General features: G+C 46.6%; 1 long non-coding RNA gene across 3 annotated transcripts in view; it reads right to left on the bottom strand.

The window, feature by feature from the left end:
• Positions 1-21,010, bottom strand: part of LOC309371018 — a 171,045-nt gene that overhangs the window by 31,253 nt on the left and 118,782 nt on the right. For all 3 annotated transcript variants that reach the window (XR_014168779.1, XR_014168780.1, XR_014168781.1), the window contains one exon: positions 15,546-15,645. This is a non-coding gene — a long non-coding RNA (uncharacterized lncRNA). The remainder of the gene's footprint in view (positions 1-15,545; positions 15,646-21,010) is intronic.

The following is a 21,010-nucleotide window of genomic DNA, read 5'->3' as shown; positions in this document are numbered from 1 at the left end:
GTTGAGGGTATTGGGTATGTTTAGCCTGGAAAAGAGAAGACTGAGAGGAGATGTGATAACCATCTTCAAATAAGTAAAGGCCTGTCCCATGGAAGATGGAACAAGCTTCTTTTCTCCTGCTCCAGAGGGTAGGACCTGAACCAATGTCTTCAAGTTGCAAGAAAGGAGATTCCGACTAAACATCAGAAAGAACTTTCTGATGCTAAGAGCTGTTCAACAGTGGACTCCCATGAGAGGTGGTGGACTCTCCTTCCTTGGGAGGTTTTTAAGCAAAGGCTGGATGGTCTTGGATGATCTAGTTGCAATCCCTGCATTGCAGGGGGTTGGACTCTATGACCCTCCATGTCCCTTCCTGTTATACAATTCTATGATTGTATGTCCATGAGTTCTAGTGTTAGGACAAAGGCTTTACTCTATCTCAGTGGATGAGCAGCTTCTTTTTCCATAGACCACTTGAAAATTGCCGAGGGCCTTCAGGGACCACTTTATGATTTTTCTGCCTATTGTAGCAACTGAAATATGGCTGTGCTAGATGTGGTGTGATTTTAATTATATTTTTATTACTTATTCTATATTGCAGGAGTGTCCAACAGGTCAATCGCGATCTACAGGTAGATCCCTGTGGGGCAGGGATCACTGTCGATTGCTGGGTCCCTTTCCTTTGTGTTTGTAAAACAGAATCCTGCCCCACGCTCCACTGTTGCACAATCTGCAGAACGGAAGAGGAGTTCACTCAGTGAGGCTGTTTGTTTCCCCAGCGATCTGTTTGTCTCCCCTTGATCTTAGGCCCTGTAGCCATAAAAAAGTAGATCGCAGTCTCTTGGGAGTTGGCCACCCCTGCTATATTATATTACAATTTAATTCCATAGAATTAAAATTGTAATACAATAAAATACCATGTAAGGGATAAAAGAAGCAATTAGAATTTGATCAAAGATCAATATGAATTGCTAATGCAATGGAAGTGCTGCCTGGTATGTCTTTCATTTTAAAAGATAAGGAAGAAGAAAAAGAAATTGATGGAGAGTACAGTGGTGCCTCGCAAGACGAAATTAATTCGTTCGGCAAGTCTCTTCGTCTTGCGAGTTTTTCGTCTTGCGATGCACGGTTTTCCATAGGAATGCATTGAAAATCAATTAATGCGTTCCTATGGAAACCGCCTTCCCCCGACCTCTTCTGGTGGGGGGAGGCTTTCTCGCCCCGCTGCCTGGCATCGGGACGATGCCCCGAAGCCGGGCGGCGGGGGGAGGCGTTCCTGCCCCGCCGCCCGGCATCGGGACGATGCCCCGAAGCCGGGCGGCTGGGGGAGGCGTTCCTGCCCCACCGCCCGGCATCGGGACGATGCCCCGAAGCCGGGCGGCGGGGGGGAGGTGTTCCTGCCGCGCCGCCCGGCATCGGGACGATGCCCCGATGCCGGGCGGCGGGGGGAGGCTTTCCCGCCCCGCCGTCCGGCTTCGGGACATCGTTCCGATGCTGGGCGGCGGGGGGAGGCTTTCTCGCCCCGCTGCCCGGCATCGGGACGATGCCCCGAAGCCGGGCGGCGGGGGGAGGCGTTCCTGCCCCGCCGCCCGGCATCGGGACGATGCCCCGAAGCCGGGCGGCGGGGGGAGGCGTTCCTGCCCCGCCGCCCGGCATCGGGACGATGCCCCGAAGCCGGGCGGCGGGGGGAGGCGTTCCTGCCCCGCCGCCCGGCATCGGGACGATGCCCCGATGCCGGGCGGCGGGGGGAGGCTTTCTCGCCCCGCTGCCTGGCATCGGGATGATGCCCCGAAGCCGGGCGGCGGGGGGAGGCGTTCCTGCCCCGCCGCCCGGCATCGGGACGATGCCCCGAAGCCGGGCGGCGGGGGGAGGCGTTCCTGCCGCGCCGCCTGGCTTCGGGACATCGTTCCGATGCTGGGCGGCGGGGGGAGGCTTTCCCGCCCCGCCGCCCGGCTTCGGGACATCGTTCCGATGCCGGGCGGCGGGGGGAGGCTTTCCCGCCCCGAAGCGGGGCGGCGGGGGGAGGCGTTCCCGCCTCGCCGCCCGGCATCAGGGCATCGTTCTGATGCCGGGCGGCGGAGGGAGGATTTCCCGCCCCGCCGCCGGGCATCGGGGCATCCTTCCGAAGCCCGGCGGCGGGAGGAGGTGTCCCCGCCCCGCCGCCAGGCTTTGGAGGAGGTCCGAGGACAGCGGGGAAGACGCGCTGCGCTTCCCCACTGTCCCGGAGATTTCCCTATGGGCTGTCGTCTTGCGAAGCAAGCCCATAGGGAAATTCGTCTTGCGAAGCGCCTCCAAAACGGAAAACCCTTTCGTCTAGCGGGTTTTTCGTCTTGCGAGGCGTTCGTCTTGCGGGGCACCACTGTATATGGTGATTGAGTGTGTGAATGTGTCTTTGTGTGCAATGTCGTGTCACAAATCCACCACAATATGGAGAGAGGAAGGGATAGGGCAATGCCCATAGAAAATGTGAACTTTCCTGCAGTGACAATGGATCAGAGACTGTATATGGGGGAGTTTGCCATCTCACCATGTAATTAATTATCAAGACTGGTAGGGAGAAATCCTTAGACACAGCAGCTCCAACTCTGCACTCCATAGCAAAAGGTTGCAGGTAATATTCAGAGAAAAGCACAGCTGGTTTAGCGTCTCTGTACATTCAGGTGGCTCTGATGGATAAATGAGTTAGAGGCCTCTCTGTAGTATTTGCTTCTTGCCAGGAACACATCAGTGCCAAAAGAAAAGAACCGTTGGTGGCACTTGCCCAAGTTTGGCTCCTCAGATTCTGGGCTGGACTCCTTCCAGACACTGTAAAGTCGTTTGCAAAAGCAGCCAGTCAGCAACAATAAAAAGGCTAAACAAAACACACCAATCTTGTATTCCCATTGAAATGCCTTTCATGCCACAGTTTACTTTCTATTCCTCACAGTCTTTGTTAGTCATCAATCAGCCACAAAATGGCGATTTATTTATTTCTGAGAGGGGGAAAGACATGTAATAATAATGCACAATTAAAAAGGAAAAAGAGAGAGCCTATCTTTCAGTACCAACAAGGAGACAGTGTGGAAATTATGTAGTTTGGGAACCAGGCTAACATGTTTCTCGATTTTAAAGATTAATATTCTATATTCCCCTCAGTGTTTTTTCTATGAGTGCTTCTGTACTTAATTAGGATGTTCCATCTATGCAACATTGATTTTAGCAAATTTACATGTTTTACTCACAACGCTGGTAAGTTTGGCCCAAGTTCCAGTACACCCATATAAAAATATACCAAAATTCAGCATGCATTATGAATGGCCAGGGCAACCCAGGGACTGCGAGTCAAATTTTTAAAGTGCCTTATAGCGCAATCCCATCTATGCTCAAAATAAGGTGCACTGAGTTCAGTGGGACTTACTCCCAGGTAAGTGAGTATAGGATAGCATCCTTAATGGGTTGCCATATTTTGAGGAGCAAAAAAGAGGCTGTGGAGCCCCCTCGCCTTGCACACTGTGGACACGCATGCCATACCCTCCAACACATCTCTGGTGACAATAGGGACATCCTATTCCATTAGTAGTAGTAGTAATAATACCTGCCTATCTGACAGGGTTGCCCAGCCACTCCGGGCGGCTTCCAACATATATAAAAACATAATAAAACATTAAACTTTTAAAAACTTCCCTACAGAGGGCTGCCTTCAGATGTCTTTTAAGAAAAAGATGCAATATAGAAATATAATATGAATACAATATAAAGAAATACAGTATGAAGATCCAAGCAGTATGGTGATCAAAGGAAAGGAGCAAAGCCTGGGGGGGGGGAATGGGGTGCCAAGTGCTTCAGCCATTTCCCCCACCCCCACCCCCCACCCCTTTCTTTGGTAGGTGCTTCAGTCTGCTAAGATTTCAGGACAAACACATACGGGGAGGGGGGGGCTTTCCCTGACCTTACATGAGAGCTGTGTATTATAACTTACATTCAAGAATTGTGCTTAGAGGTACCCAAAATGATGTGGTTCATCTCCAAGCTAGCTCTCCAAATGCCCATTGGCCTTAGGGAAAGAACTTTTAATTAGGGCTGAGAGAGTGGAGGGGGGTGTTGTCAGAGTATATGGGAGACCCTAAAGGCAGAGGGAGCGCGCTAAGAGAGGGGCCAGCAGAGACCCCTCAGGGAGTCTTTCCCACCTGCTCATGGGCAGCTTACTGGGCACAGGCTTGGCCAACAGCTCAGAGAGGTCTAGGTAGCAGCCAATTGATCTGCCCTTTGGATGAGCCCAATCCCAGCATGAACCATGTAAACTAAGAAGAGATTCAAACATGTCAACTTCTACATGTCTTGATAGCCTTGCCTAAAAGGGGGGGGGGAGTTTTAAGCGGGTGCTGAAAAGAATAGACACCTGCCTGGTGTCAATAGTCAGGGAGCTCAAAAGTGCAGGTGTGGCACCTGTAACGGTGCCTGCTCTGCTGACTGAAGTGGTGGGCTGGGCAAATATGGGATGAGATGACCCTGCAAGCTGTTAAGGGCTTTTTGTACCAATAGTACAAAAACGATGCCTTATGAGGAACGGCTAAGGGAGCTGGGCATGTTTAGCCTGGAGAAGAGGAGGTTAAGGGGTGACATGATAGCCATGTTCAAATATATAAAAGGATGTCACATAGAGGAGGGAGAAAGGTTGTTTTCTGCTGCTCCAGAGAAGCGGACACGGAGCAATGGATCCAAACTACAAGAAAGAAGATTCCACCTCAACATTAGGAAGAACTTCCTGACAGTAAGAGCTGTTTGACAGTGGAATTTGCTGCCCAGGAGTGTGGTGGAGTCTCCTTCTTTGGAGGTCTTTAAGCAGAGGCTTGACAACCATATGTCAGGAGTGCTCTGATGGTGTTTCCTGCTTGGCAGGGGGTTGGACTCAATGGCCCTTGTGGTCTCTTCCAACTCTAGGATTCTATGATTCTAGTGATACACAACTTTGCCTGGTAACCAATCAGCAGCTAGTGCCAATCTCTGAGCAGAGGTGATATATGCTGACAGGGTCTCACTCCTGTCAGCAACCACACTGCAGTATTTGGCACTAGCTGCAGTATCCAGATCAAGTGCAAGGAATGCTCCCCACAAAGAGCACTGCTGAAATCCAGCCTTGAAGCCACCACTGCCTGAACCACTGTATCCAAATTCTCCCAATTCTCCCAAACGGTCAGAGCTGCCACTCCAGGTACGGCTGCTAAATGTGCTTCTAGCCACTGAAGCTACTTCGGCCTCCAGTGACAGAGCTGGTCCAGAAACACCCCCAGACTGCATACCTGCTCCTTCAGGATGAATGAAACTCCATCCAGGGCAGGCAATCGGACAGTTTCCCTGACATGGGAAAGCATATAAACTAAGGCCAGTAGAGCCTGAAAACATATAAACTAAGGAAACCATTACAAATTAACATAAAAATTACATAGTTCCAGTTGTATCACTATCAGTTCCAATGTTAAGAAATGTACAGAATAGAGGGATCCAAAAGAGCCAAGGTCTCAACCCTTTGGGGGAAAAAAAAACAGGCAACCACATGCTACCGATTAAACTTTGTGTGTTTGTCAAATTTCAGGGTTAAAGATTCAGCTGTTTTGAATTATTCCCTCAAAGGAAAATACCAGGACAGTGTTTTAAAAAGTGTTTGGGTAGAGTGGGAAGTTATCTACCCTCCTATATGTCAAAAGGGGTTAGGATGAGGGTGGTGCTGAATTCAAATACAGAAAACGGGAAATATAGAAAATATATGTTTAGTTAGATTTGTGACACACTGGAAACATTCAGTTTGCAAATTATGTCAAAGCAGGCCTGCATAACTTGTGACTTTGCATAACTTGGGACCTTGCCATGTGCTTGACAGAAAAAACTGTCAAACAACTTTAAAAAAATACCATGTGTGAAGGTATGTCGGGTATACAGTGGTACCTCGAGTTACAAACGCCTCAGGTTACAAACTCCACTAACCTGGAAGTGTTACCTTGAGTTGAGAACTTTGCCCCAGGATGAGAACGGAAATTGTGTGCTGGTGGCGCAGCGACAGCAAGAGGCCCCATTAGCGAAAGGATGCCTCTAGTTAAGAACAGTTTCAGGTTAAGAACGGACCTCCGGAACGAATTAAGTTTGTAACTAGAGGTACCACTATAAATGATTTTTAGCTACGTGAGGCAAAATTACAGGGGCAAAACCCATGACAGTGAAGTAATGGTTTAACCAAGAAAGAGGATCCATTCCATGCTGTTTTGCTGTGCTCTATAGTGGTGGTCTGCACACTACAAATACTCTAGGAGACACTCCTTGAAGAACTCCAGCTGCTGAATGGCCCTCTTTAAACATACTACGTGCCCCTGTGTATCTGTTTCCTTTAGACAATACTTCTGCAGCATTCCATCTCTCCTGGCAACCCCAGGAATGCTATGGCAACAGGTGGGAAAACCATGCACAGTTCTATCAAAATCTTAAGAGCCTGTGCGTTTGACATAGTGCCCTCAAAGCTCATGGAACATCTCTAAAACCACTATGTTTGATTACAGCCTGCATTTTGTGTTTGTTAGAAAAACCCCAAACCCTGTAATACCATATGCAACAAAACCTGAAACCTAACCCCGGTTCATAGAAAAGTTCACTAAAGGTCAATATCCTCTTGAGAAAAGTTTGCTTGATGTGTGTGTGTGTTGTATGTTTGTCACGTTAGGTCCTGATCTGACATTTCTCTTTCTCTGGGTCTCTAGGAGGAATAAAATCTCCCAGAACAAATGAGGCTCAGCTATTTCAGCTCTCTTTTGCTGTCTGAGCTATCGCCCTGTACTGTCTGTCCCGCAAGCTCTACGGCTAAGGCACTCGGCGCTGCCATGGTCTTACCTTGACTGACCGGGTGCCATTTTCTGCTCCCAAACTGGTCTGGTGCCTTTTTCCCGAGGCTCTGCCCTTTGCTGGATTGTTCCTACTGGACAGAGTTTGTGTTCGTCCCTCAAAAACCATATCAGGTTCAAAAATTTCAAGTTAAGCCATATTCAAAACTGATCTGCAAATCAAGCTATCACTAGGGTTGGCCAGGGAGTGGTGGGGAGATCAATGCTCCAAAGTGGCAGTTTGGTGTTTTCAAAGTATTGGAGTTACCATAACGACCTAATGTGCCATTTTATATAAATCTTTTTCATAATCATGTATGTAAGCATTGTTGCCTTGACAACTAAAATAATAGTTTTAATATTTCTTTTTCTTTTAAAAAATCAAGCTATTGTTAGATTAACTGAGAAGTGAATCTTGAAGACATTCAAGACCCAAACTAAATAAAAATGAATTAATATTAAGCAACCCTTTTATGCCTTCCTTAAAACTAAACTTCCCCCAAACAAAGGTGATATTTTGACACAGCTTGCTTCTCTTGATCCTTCTCCTAAATTTGTATACTGGAGCCACACAACAACAAAAAGGATCCCAACAAATTTAGAAAAGAGGAGAGGTGGGCTTCACACAAGTGCAGTCTCCAATTGCTTGGGAAAGCCCTGGAGAGGAGGGGACTTTAGGAGCTGTGGAGAGGCAGGGATCTTCCGCCTCATGGGGCCGACCAGGTATGAGTTGCTGTGCTTATTAGGCCTGACACTCCACCAATTCTGTGCAGATCGTGTTTCTGCTTATAAAGAGTTTACTCCAGCTTCATTGTGTGGTTTACTGTTGGCCAATGACACCTTTAGAATTATCAACACACAATGAACATCACAGAGTCAAGAAGAAATGTGGAGGCAGATGACTATCACTCATATTTGTCCAACTCTTACTTTGCCTTGGGATTTTGACACACTCTAGGATGCAACTCAATCCTGTGGATTTCAACCAGAGCTGCAGATTTAGCCAATTCATGGGTTCCATCTTTAGATTACGAAGTATTTTGACTCAAATTAATTGGTTAAAAGGTGGTATTGTAAGGATTCTCAGAGCAGGGTTCAAGAAGTCCAAAAACCCATCTTGTCCAGCATTCTGTTCTCACAGTGGCCAAGCAGATGTGTGTAGGAAGACCACAAGCAGGATCTGAGTGCAACTGCACTCTCTCCAGTAACTGTTTTCTCCAGTAACTGGTCCTTACAACTCTACCCAGAAACCTTTGCTCCCTAAACCACTCTTCCACCTGCCAGGTTCCAGACGCAGGTGGGGGGAATGTAAGTAACCAACTCAACACTTCTGACAACAAATAATCCATTCCCAATTTCTGGGAAAGTTCTGATCTAGTCTCTGTATCTCTGATTACTGTATGAGGGCACTCTGCTACCCTGACCAAGCAATGCCATGTTGCACATGCTGTGCACCTGAGTATTTCAGGAAAGAGGGTACTTTATGGCTCAGCTGAATTCAACAGGCAGCCGTCTGTCCTCAAGCAGAATAGAACCAGGGTTGGAGTGGTAACAGGTTTTTCTAGCACAGGGGTTTCCAGTCTGTGGTCCAGGGACCACCAGTAATCCACAAGTTTCATTCAAGGACTCCACTGTATGTCCATAGTAAATATTAACATTCATTTTTTAACTGAAATTTGTTGCTTATTTAATTTCTTAAATTGCCTTTACAATCTGAAATGGAATACAAAATGCAATATAATAAAATAAAATATAGAAGAAATAAATAAAAGAAATAAAATAAGCAATAAAAACACAATTAAAATCATACCGCATTAATAACAGGCAGAAAAATCATTAAGTGGTCCACCAAGACCATTAACAATTTTTAAGAGGTCCATGGGGGGGGGGTAGGTTTGGGAAGCAAATCTGAGCTAAAATCCTTTAGAACCACCCCACTTCCAGTCATTCACTTTCCAGAAAGGCCCCCCCCCCCGAACACAGAGATGTAGGTTGTAGATGTTCTGATGCTGATCTTTCTCCAAATCACGGACAACCCAGATTAAAAACCAGAAGAAAAGTTTCCTCTTGGATGACCTTGCCTGGTCACCTGGTGAGACTTCCTGTTCACCCGAAGCAATCAGGCAAGTGGCTATTTACGCAAAAGGAAATATTATGTGGAACTAAATTTGGCATTTTATTCAAGTCTTGTAATGAATGTTTTAACTTGACATTCAGAAAGCGTGTTGCCTTTCAAAAGAAAAGCAGTAAAGCTGGCCGAGTACAATAAAGCCAAATAAAGGCCACTCATTTGTTTTTTTCATAGCAACAAACAGATCAAATGTTACTTCTTATTAAAAATGTGTTTGATATTGTGATGGGATAATGAGCTGCTTGTGCGTAAAAGCTTGATCCCTCTGGTGTTTGGCTGGTCAACCAAACCGAGGCACTAACGGAGCCTCCCAAGGCGTGACTCCGTTAGTCGCTGGTAGAATCTGACAGTGGGCGTCTACGAAATTTACGCCAACATAAAAGTTGTTTCACGGACATGCGCCTTCGTGACTCTCTGCATGACAGCTTCCGGCGAAGGGTGGGAGTTGCCAACGGGGGTCTTGTTACCTCTGCACTATTCTCACTAGAAGTATCCCAGAGCCCTCCCTCCTCCGACTCCCCTTCTGCCGGAGCTTCTGCTCTCCCCCTGCTGGTTCCCTCCTCCGCTGCAGAATCTCTCCGAGTCTGCTGGAGCCTCTGCACCATCTCTCTTTCCGATGGCAGTTCCCTGACATCCACCTCCCCCTCAGGGCCCCCTTCACCCCCCGCTTCCTCTCCCAATGGCGGTGAGGCCGGAAAGCCCCTAAAGGAACTCTCCTCGTCGTCCGAGGATTCAAACACTTCTAACCATGGCGTACCGTCTCTCTCCCCGTCTTCCTCTTCTTCGTCGGAGTCGGCTTCCTCACCCACCCCTGACTCTGGGAACCCTCCAAACTCTCCTTCCTCATCGGTGGTCCCAAAGTGTTCCCTTCTAAATCGTGCCACGGGTTGCGGTTTTTTTGGGAAACGCCGATGAAATGTTTCTATTAAAACCTCGTCATTGACTACCTCAGCGGGTACCCAAGTGTTTTCCGACTCTACTTCCCCCTCCCATTCTACCAGATATTCCACCTGATCCCCCTTCCACCTGGAATCAATGATTCCCTCCACGTTCATGTCGCGTTCTCTCTCTTCTATCACGGGCGTTCGGGAGACCTCTCTCTCACGCTCCCCCCCCCATTCACGTCCCTCTCGGTACGGCGACAGTAATGACCTGTGAAATACTGGGTGCAATTTCATGTGACTGGGCAGTCTGAGTTTGAATGCTACAGGGTTCACCTGCTGTATGACCTCAAAGGGTCCCAATCTTTTGGGTTTCAGTTTCTTACAACCCCCCTTGAAAGGTAGTCCCTGGGTGGATAGCCACACCCGGTCTCCCACCCTTATAGTTTCACCTTCCCTCCTATTTTTGTCTGCTTGCTTTTTATATTCTTCCTTGGCTCTCTCTAAGTTAAGTTGTAGCTGACGGTGGATGGCTTCCATCTCTTCAACAAAATGTTCCGCCGCCGGCACACTCCACCTCTCCCCTCCTTCTCCTGGAAATGCCCTGGGATGACACCCATAATTTGCCAGAAAGGGACTCAGCCCTGTGGACACGTTCTCAGCGTTGTTGTAGGCAAATTCTGCCAGAGGTAACTTATCTACCCAATCATTTTCTCGGTCCTTTACATAACACCTCAGGTATTGTTGTAAAATCCCGTTTGCCCTTTCCGCTTGCCCATTTGTTTCCGGGTGCCGGGCAGTGGAGAAATTGATTTCCACGTGCAGTAAGCTCATAAGTTTCCTCCAGAACCTGGAAGTAAACTGTTTCCCTCTGTCGCTGACCACCCTCAAGGGGGCGCCATGCAACCGGAAAATATGCTCTACGAACAACTTGGCGGTTTCCTCCGCTGTGACCGCATGTGAACAGGCTATAAAATGACACATCTTAGTTAATAGATCTACCACTACCATGACCGCCGTTTTGTCCTTGGATTTTGGCAGGTCCGTCATAAAATCTATGGAGACTGCCTCCCATGGCCTTTCTGGTGTGGGTAAGGGTTGTAAGAGCCCCGCTGGCGCCACCCTCTCCCCTTTCGCTCGCTGGCACCTGTCGCAACCCCTGACATATTCCCGTACATCCTCCCTCACCTTGGGCCACCAAAACTCCCTGGTAACCAACCACATGGTTTTGTGCTGTCCAAAATGCCCCGCTGTGGGGCTATCATGCAACTGCTTGAGTACTCTGCCCCTCAGTTCCCCATCGGGTATGTACAGTGCCCCTTTGTAATACAACGCCCCACTTTTTTCTTCAAACCCCCCTGTGTTCTCCTCTGTCCTCCTGAGTTCTCTGAGTTTCTCTTGGGCGTATTCGTCGTTCTCCGTACCCTCTAACAGTTCTTTCTGCCCCACCAAAGCCGCCCCACACACCCAGCGGTCTTCAGGGATTACGTGCCTTGCTTCCGGCGCGCCCTCCCCCTCTAAGTACTCAGGCTTTCTGGAAAGAGCGTCCGCCCTTACGTTCTCGGACCCTGGCACGTAACGAATCTCAAAATTGAATTTGGAGAACTCCTGGGCCCATCTCACTTGTCTCTGGTTCAGCACTCGGGCTGTTCTCCAGTACTCCAGATTTTTGTGGTCAGTCCGGACTTGAACCTTGTGCTGCGCCCCAATCAGCAAGTGCCGCCATCTCCGGAATGCTTCATGAATGGCGAGCAGTTCTCGGTCGTATACTGTGTAGTTCCTCTCGGATTTGTTCAACTTCCGCGAGAAGAATGCACACGGTCTCCATTCAGACGCATCTTTCCCCGGCTGGAGAAGCACGGCCCCTACCGCTCGGTCTGACGCGTCAGTCTCCACTCGCATTGGTTGCCGTAGATCCACGTGCAAAAGTTGCTCCTCCGACGCAAACGCTGCCTTTAAGCGTTCGAATGCCCCTTGCGCTTCTTCCGTCCAAGCAAATTTTTTCTTGCTGCTAAGACAATCCGTGATGGGCGCTGTTAAATGGGCAAAGTTCTTGATGAACTTCCTATAGAAGTTTCCGAAGCCCAGGAACCTTTGCACGTCCTTCTTGGTCTTTGGTGTTTTCCATTCCAGTACCGCTTGAACCTTGCTGGGATCCATAGCCAACCCCTTGTCAGACAACCGGTACCCCAGGAATTCCACCTCCCTGCTATGAAACTGGCATTTCTCCAGTTTCACCCACAGCCGATTTTCTCGCAGTTTGCTCAGTACTTCTCTAACATCTCGCACATGCTGCTCCTCATTCTCTGAGTACACCAGGACATCATCTAAGAACGCCACGCAGTTCTTGTAAAGCAATGGCCCCAGGACGTGATTCATGAATGATTGAAAGCAGGCGGAGCCCCCTTGTAATCCAAAAGGCATAACTAGGTACTCAAACGCCCCCAAGGGGGTGAACATAGTGGTCTTCCACTCATCCCCCTTCCTCACACGTATCAAGTTATATGCCCCCCTAAGGTCCAGCTTGGTAAAAATCTTCCCTTTTCTCACCCGTGTCAGAATGTCATCAATTCTGGGCATAGGGAAAGTCCCTGGTTCTGACACAGCATTTAGGGCCCTGAAATCACACACAAGCCTGGGTTTGCCCGTGTTTTTTTTGTCCACAAAGAACACTGGGCTGCCCCCCACCGCTCGTGACTCTCTGATGAAACCTCGCTTGAGGTTCTTGTCAATGAACTCCCTTAACTCCTGCATCTCACGGTCTGACATGGCATACAGCTTGCCCACTGGCAATTGTGCTCCTGGGAGTAAGGTGATTTGACAGTCAACGGGTCTGTGCGGGGGCAGTTTATCTGCTTCCTTTTCACTGAAGACGTCAATCAAATCAGCGTATTGTGGTGGCACCTTCCCCTTGTCAGTCACTTCCATCCCTGCTAGAGTGGCCCTGGCCCCTGCCTGTGCCTCTCCCTCCTTGCAGTGTTCTAGGCAATGTGCTGAACCAAAGGAAACCACCCTCTGATGCCAGCCTACTAGCGGATCGTGTAGTGCCAGCCAGCTCATTCCCAGAATGATGGGAGCTCCTCCCAAGGTGGCTACATTAAACGCTATCAGTTCTGTGTGTCTTGCCACCCTCATAATCATTGGTACAGTCTGTTGGCTCACTTCTCCCCCCAACAGTTCCCTCCCATCAATCGTGGTTACTTGCAAAGGCTTACTTAATGGGAGAGTTTGTATCTGGTGTTCAGCAGCAAACTCCTTACTCATGAAATTACAGGAGCTGCCTGAATCCAATAGCGCTTTTATCTTTAGTGGGTGTCCGTTTGACAGTTCCAGCAACACCTCTATCACCAGCGCTGGTCTTGGAGGTTCCGGCGTGGGCACATTCACTACTCCCTGGCCTGGCTGCTGTGCCCTGATGTTGGCAACCAGGCGTTGGCTTTTCCTTGCTCCTCTATTTCTCCTTCCTCCTTTCCCCCAACAGTTCCCGCCATGCCCTGCCATTCCTTCCTTTGCGGACAAACTCTGGCAAAGTGCCCTGGCTGTTGGCAGAGATAACATCTCTTGGCACTCTTTCCCTCCTTCTTCCGCCCTTCACTGGTGTTTGAAACTGCGCGCGCGCGCGCTGTTCCCAGTTCCATCGGCTCTGCGGGCGGGAAAGACTGCTCCGGAATCTCTGGAATGCGGAAGTCCTTCCAACGTTCCCCCTTTCCTTCCCGCTTTTCCAAAGCTCTTGCTTCTTGGCGCGCTCCTATGGACAGTGCAGATTTAGTCAGCTGATCCATAGACTCTGCCCTGGGCGCCCGGGAAAGTTCATCTTTCACGGTCGGAGAGAGCCCTTCTTCAAATAACATTTGAATAGGTTCACTTGCTAGATCCCACCCCAGTCTATGAATAAGCATAGTGAACTCAGTCCAGTACTCACGTACAGATCGGCTCCCCTGTTTGCACCCCATCAACTGCCTCCGCACCACCCCCTGCTCAATCTCGCTGGAAAACATCAAGTCCATGGCGCGAAAAAACTTCCTCGTGTCCTTTAAGATATCATTATTGGCTGCCATCAGGGGTCGAACCCAGTCCCTCGCCCCTCCCTCTAGATGGCTAATTACGTACGCCACTCTAGAGTTCTCATCGGTGAAGTCATCAAACAGTAGATTGAGAGCATATTGCATCTCCGTTCTAAAGGCTTGATAGTTCCTGGGATCCCCCCCAAATCTCTGCACCAATCCAGGCACCTTTCTGGCAAGTGGGGCGGTTTTCCCCTTATCCGCATCTTGAGCCCTCCTCTCCTCAAGCCTCGCCGTTTGCAGCGCGAGCTGGACCTCCATCGCCCTGTACCTTTCCTCCAGGCTTGGACCTGCTCCAGCTCCAGCTCCTGCGGTTCCGGCTGGTTCGCTCATGATGCCCTCTGCTTGCACAAGCTGCTTTCAAAGACTGTCAGATTGCTGTGATGGGATAATGAGCTGCTTGTGCGTAAAAGCTTGATCCCTCTGGTGTTTGGCTGGTCAACCAAACCGAGGCACTAACGGAGCCTCCCAAGGCGTGACTCCGTTAGTCGCTGGTAGAATCTGACAGTGGGCGTCTACGAAATTTACGCCAACATAAAAGTTGTTTCACGGACATGCGCCTTCGTGACTCTCTGCGTGACAGCTTCCGGCGAAGGGTGGGAGTTGCCAACGGGGGTCTTGTTACCTCTGCACTATTCTCACTAGAAGTATCCCAGAGCCCTCCCTCCTCCGACTCCCCTTCTGCCGGAGCTTCTGCTCTCCCCCTGCTGGTTCCCTCCTCCGCTGCAGAATCTCTCCGAGTCTGCTGGAGCCTCTGCACCATCTCTCTTTCCGATGGCAGTTCCCTGACAGATATATTTAATTTTAACATGACGCCCCCCGCAAAAAAACCCTAGTATAGCACCACAGATTTAAAACCACCAACTGATGCTTACCTTAGATTATTTCACTATTTCCCCCAAACCCCTTCTCACTTTTCTCCAGAAATTAAAATACTGTTTCCTCCTACAGAATCAAAGTTTCTTTTGAGTTCACAACATTTAACATTACTGGTAGTGGAATAATTTAGCTGCATTGGTATTGCACTTCAGCCAAATGAGGGTAACATGTAATGCGCCCATATAGAGCTTATGCGACCATCTCATCATCACTGTGACGCAATAAGGCTCTTTACTGCTTATAATTGCTCCAGTAGCCTTTTCAAGTTTTTATACCCCTGCACCTGACACAGAGAAGAGGTGAAGCCCAGCTAAGCAGAAGTGGTCAAAGCATTGCAGCACATAAAGGAGAAGCCAGGAAAAGTATGATGGGAGACCAGTTCCTACCCAAGCTGGGTGTTTCCTCCCGCCCCACAGAAACAAAGTGCACATCCTTGCGGTACCTAAGCAACTGCGGGACATCAATTCCATTATATCCATTACTCTGAAGGAATTTTATTTTGATTTAATTCCAAGTTCAGTAAAGTTAGGATGGTAGCTTGAAACAGGTAAAATAAATATTTTGCTTCTTTCCTTGTTCAGACTGTAGCTAGAAAAAAAACATTCTTTGAAAACATTGATATCCAAAAAAAATTCTCCTTTAAAAATACAGCATTGAAATTTAAACATTGTGGGAAGGTATTGTGAAAAAGTAGCTTCCACACAGCTAGGACAACATGCATTTTAATAACTTGTAAATTTTGATCTAAAAGTTACAGTTTGCTTACCTAGTACCACACAGATCATCTAAGAAATGTAGACTGGCCTTGCTGAAAGAAACTTGGAACAGTGAGTGGCAGTGAATGGAGCCCACATATCTTGAAGGTGCTGAAAAGAAAAGAAAAAAATGGGAGAGAAAGAAAGAGGTAAGTTCATCTGGAGTGTCTGCCTTTAGAACGAGCTAAAAGAATATTAGTGGTGTTAATGAGTTTATGGGGGCCAGAAGTCTTTAATCCCTGGACTCAGCAAGTGTCAGGCTAGCCTCCTGGTGAAGTGCAAAGCGAACCAAGGAAGGAGCTCTGTGAGCGACAGCGAGTGGGCAGGGCTCCTTCCTCAACTCGCAAAGAGTGAGGAGGAATAAAGCTGAGAGCAGTGATGTGGCCTAGGAAGAAAAACAGCAAGCAGAGAGCCAGAGAGACCTCGGTTTGAATCCATGCCAGATCTCTGTTTGGATTCAATGTTGCGGGCACAGGAGAAACAAGACCCTTTCGGGGTGTTAGGGCTGTGAACCCTTGCAGTGCAGGCTCACATTGTAGATACGTATAAATACAGTGGTGCCCCGCAAGACGAACGCCTCGCAAGACAGAAAACCCGCTAGACGAAAGGGTTTTCCGTTTTGGAGGCACTTCGCTAAAACGAATTTCCCTATGGGGTTGCTTCGCAAGATGAAAAAATCTTGCGAGTCCCCGCGGTTTTTCACCGCTCCCCCCCTTTTCCTAAACCACTAAGCTGCTTAACAGCTGATCCGCTAATAAGCCGCTTAACAGCTGATCTCTAGAAGCCGCTAGACCGCTGTAGCGCTAATCCGCTAAGCTGTCAATGGGCTTGCTTCACAAGACAAAAAAACCGCTAGACGAAGAGAATCATGGAACGGATTCTTTTCGTCTTGCGAGGCACCACTGTAAATCATATATCACAGACACCACGGCCTCCAGAGTCCCTCATTCCAAAAGGAAAGCTGCACCCTGGGTAAGTGCCTGGAACCCCTGGGATATCTCCACACTCAGCGGGATGCAAGAGGACTGTTTTATTGCTTCAGAAAACCCAGCCCACATGATGATATCTGGGGAAGAACCCCAAAGGCACTGGAAGGAATCAGAAAATTTGGAGAAGTAGCAGGTATCTGATTAAAAAAGACTAAGTCTAAAATGTTGGTGAAAAATATGAGAGAAAATGTTAAAACTGAACTACAGATAAGTACTGGTCTAACAACAGAGAAAATGGTTAAATACCTAGAAATATGGTTAACAGCAAGAAGTATTAATTTATTTAAATATAATTATATTAAAATCTGATAAGAGTTTTAAAAATACTGAAATATGAGGAAGGATGAAACTTTCATCAATGGGAAGGATGTCAGTCATAAAAATGAATGCGTTACCAAAGATGTTATTTTTATTTCAAACAGCTTTGGCAATCAGCAATGCAGGATGCTTTAAAGAATGGCAAAAGGATGTTTATAGATTTGTCTGCCAGGGATGGGGGACAAGGATAATGTTATGTACTGAAGTTCTCCCCCTGGCCACCAGGAGTATCGTGTATATAGTTTTCACTCAGGTCCACGTCAGTTACTTTAGGCGGGAAACCCTGGGTTGTTGTTGCTACAATGTTGACAGCCGGCTGCCTATAAAAGCAGGCCGGCTGAGCTGTTGGCTGTTCAGTTCTGTTCCAACTTACAAATAAAGAGCTGCTTTGATGAAATCGCTGCGTCGTCCGCTATGTCTACCCACTATTTAACAGATAAAATATAAAATTTTGATAGATGCTAAAGGAAGAGGGGGATTTTCTCTGCCAGATTTAAGATTATATTATGAGACATCCTGTTTTTGCTGGTTAAAGGAGTGATTGACACTGAGAAACACACAGGTTTTGGATCTAGGTCACGATAATAAATTTGGCTGGCATGCCTATTTGTGGTATGGAAAAACTAAAATGCATAAAGGTTTCCTGAATCATGTAATCAGGAAAAAATGTATAGAGTATGGAATAAATATAAAAACTTGATGGGAAGGAAAACACCCTTATGGCTTTCACCTATACAAGGCATAGAGGTTAAAAAAAGGAATATGAGAGAGGACTGGGTAACATTTAGAATTTTATTAACAGAAGTGGATAAGAATGGTAAGAAGCTGGTTGCAATACTATCAGCTTAATGAGGTATTTAAACTGGATAAGAAAAATGGCTATGACTCAAACTTTCCAACCAGAAAGAGACCTGCTAGATAATAATAATAATAAAGTTCTGTCCAAAATGAGTAAGATGCTACTAGAATGGCAAACCAAAGATGAACAGGTGGTCAATTATACACTGGGCAATGGATATAGGACATAACGAAATGTCAGATTATGGAACGTTGAGCTAAAATTTACAGCATGTTATGTGATAAAAGAAAATTATATGAAAATGATATATAGATGGTATCTCACACCTAGTAAACTAGCAAAAATGTAGAAGTCAGAATCGGATACCTGTTGGAAGTTTAAGGAGAAAGAGGGTACCTTTTTCACATATGGTGCACTTGTAAGGTGGTGACAAAACATTCTGGGAAATGATTTTAAAATGAGTTGAAAATAATATTTATTTAAAAACCAGAAGTTTAGGAATAATAGGCTCAGAGGTACCCAAACAACAAAGGAGGCTATTCATGTACGCTACCATGATGCTCAAATGACATATGCCCAGAGGTAGGAAGAAGAAACGGTTCCAACCAAGGAAGATTCACAACAACAACAACCGTTGGAAGTATGAAGAAATGGTGAAACTTACTGGAAGATTAAGAAGTCAGGAAGAGAGACATTTTAATACAAAATGGAGAAAAAAATATTGATTATTTGTAGAATTATTGTAAACAATTTAAATCATTAGCAGGATTGACATAAAAGTATGTAGTGAGAATAACTTAAATAGAATATAAAAGATAAATTAATTAGGTATGAACTGGATATGCAGTGATAAAATATATAACATAAGTAACCACAGAAAGTGGGGAGGAGGGTCGAGGATTTGATGTTTTAAATTTGTTGTATAAATGTATTTGTGTGATAATATTTGTAAAATGGGGAAATGAAAAATAAAATTATAAAAAAGAAATCCTAGTCCAGCTTTGTCTTGTTCAACACACATTCCTTACCTTACATACTTTTTTAAAAAGCTGTTAAAAAAACCAAACTTGTCTTACCTGAACAAAAAAAAGTGATATATGTAAACCCTTAAGGTGCGCAAATCCAAGACAAAAAGTTTTGCATTTCCAATATCCCTGTTTACCCCACTACTTACCATCCTGCCTTTTTTACTTGATTTTTACTAGAACTCAGAGCCAATTAGAAGAAAGAGTATTGCAGGAGAAACCTGGAACCCTAGGGTGTAACTGGCGAGTCTTGAGGCAAGCCACTGATTTCATATCAAGACAAGAAACAGAGGCTCAAGCTACCCATGCTGTCACCAATTTTGATGAGCTTGTACTTTCAAGAGTTGTCAACATGAGAGGACTGACATCTAAACTATACAGAATACTTTTATCCTGTGACTGGCTATTTACAGAACCTAAAGTGTGATATAGGGGATACAAGAGAGGAGCCCAAATGGGGGAGGGAGTGGGGTGACCCTAGAATGAATCATTTCAGCACAGTTGAAAGAAGTCATTCTCAAAATAGTATTCTAGTGACATTATACCCCCCATAATTAGCTAGTACATTAAAAATAACTTCCCCAAAATGTTAGTGATATGGGCAGCACAAAGGGATGCATGTCTATCTTTGGTAGAATGCCACAATGTACTCATTTTGGGGAATCTTGAAAGAGGAGAGTGCAAAATATGGTCTGAAGCTCAACATCCAAAAAACCAAGATCATGGCCACTGGTCCCATTACCTCCTGGCAAATAGAAGGGGAAGAAATAGAGGTAGTGAGAGATTTTACTTTGTTGGGCTCCATGATCACTGCAGATGGTGACAGCAGCCATGAAATTAAAAGACGCCTGCTTCTTGGGAGAAAAGCAATGACAAACCTAGACAGCATCTTAAAAAGCAGAGACATAACCTTGCCAACAAAGGTCCGTATAGTTAAAGCTATAGTTTTCCCAGTAGTGATGTATGGAAGTGAGAGCTGGACCATAAAGAAGGCTGATCGCCAAAGAATTGATCCTTTTGAATTATGGTGCTGGAGGAGACTCTTGAGAGTCCCATGGACTGCAAGAAGATCAAACCTCTCCATTCTTAAGGAAATCAGCCCTGAGTGCTTGCTGGAAGGACAGATCCTGAAGATAAGGCTCCAATACTTTGGCCACCTCATGAGAAGAGAAGACTCCCTTGGAAAGACCCTGATGTTGGGGAAGATGGAGGTCACAAGGAGAAGGGGACAGCAGAGGACGAGATGGTTCTCGAAGCTACCAGCATGAGTTGACTAAACTGCGGGAGGCAGTGGAAGACAGGAGTGCCATGGGGTCACGAAGAGTCGGACACGACTAAACGACTAAACAACAACAACCACCAAATAACAGCAAAGGATTTATGACCAATGCCATCACTGTCACTGCTAGTGTTTGGAGCAACCAGAACAAAGATGGGGGGAGGACCTCAAGGTGCTGAAATTTGAATTTTTGTTTCACAATGGCTCATGGGCTTGTTTACACAAAGATATTCATCACGTCACTGAAACATCCAGTGAAGACTTATATGTGTCAATGATGCATCATGGAGACCAACTACTTTAGGCAGAACTTAACATCAATTCAAATATCACACACTGCACATGGATTCCTATGTAGAAATGGCATGGAGAAAAGACAGAGTGACCCAGTCATCCCTGTTCCAAAGTCAATGGTTATAATTTCCTGATAGGCCAGAGCTCAGGCACTTCTCAGTTCAGCACTGCCCGGAAATTGAGGGAGATCAGATACAACTGCAGAAAGCAGGGTTCCCCATTCTCACTGAGCTCTCTCTCCCCCTCACAGCAAATGCCAAAAACATTTGCACCCCTAGCCTACTTCCTTTCTTCAACAAGCACTGCAAGGACCAGTCCACCCATGAGACAAAGTGAGGAGACTGTCCCGAGTGGCAGGCTCCACAGGGGCAGCAGATTCTGATGTAGATCTTTATCCCCCCCCCCTTGTTCCTGATGCAGATATTCACTCACCCCTTCCTTCCTGGCAGGTGCCAAAATATGTTGGGCCAGCCCTGATACCTGGATAAAAGAAATTACTCCATATATGAAAATGAATCTGTTTTATTTTTCCCACTCCACACAAGTCTGATGAGGACCTTACAGATTCAAAAGCTTACAACATTTTAATCTATAATATGTTGGAAATTCCAGCTTTGCCAATTTCTTTTCCACCTTTTACAAGTGGTTATGAAGTTCTGAAAGAAGCAGGACAAGATCAGTGACTGCTTATACTTAGAATATGGCAACGTAACTTCAGGGGAAAAAATATTTTCTTGACAAGAGTCACTGTTAATAATACTCAAAGGAATGT

The sequence above is a fragment of the Podarcis melisellensis genome (genome assembly GCF_964234715.1).
Source record: "Podarcis melisellensis genome assembly, chromosome: 5".
Classification (NCBI taxonomy): domain Eukaryota; kingdom Metazoa; phylum Chordata; class Lepidosauria; order Squamata; family Lacertidae; genus Podarcis; species Podarcis melisellensis.
This window is presented reverse-complemented; position numbering and strand designations above follow the sequence as displayed.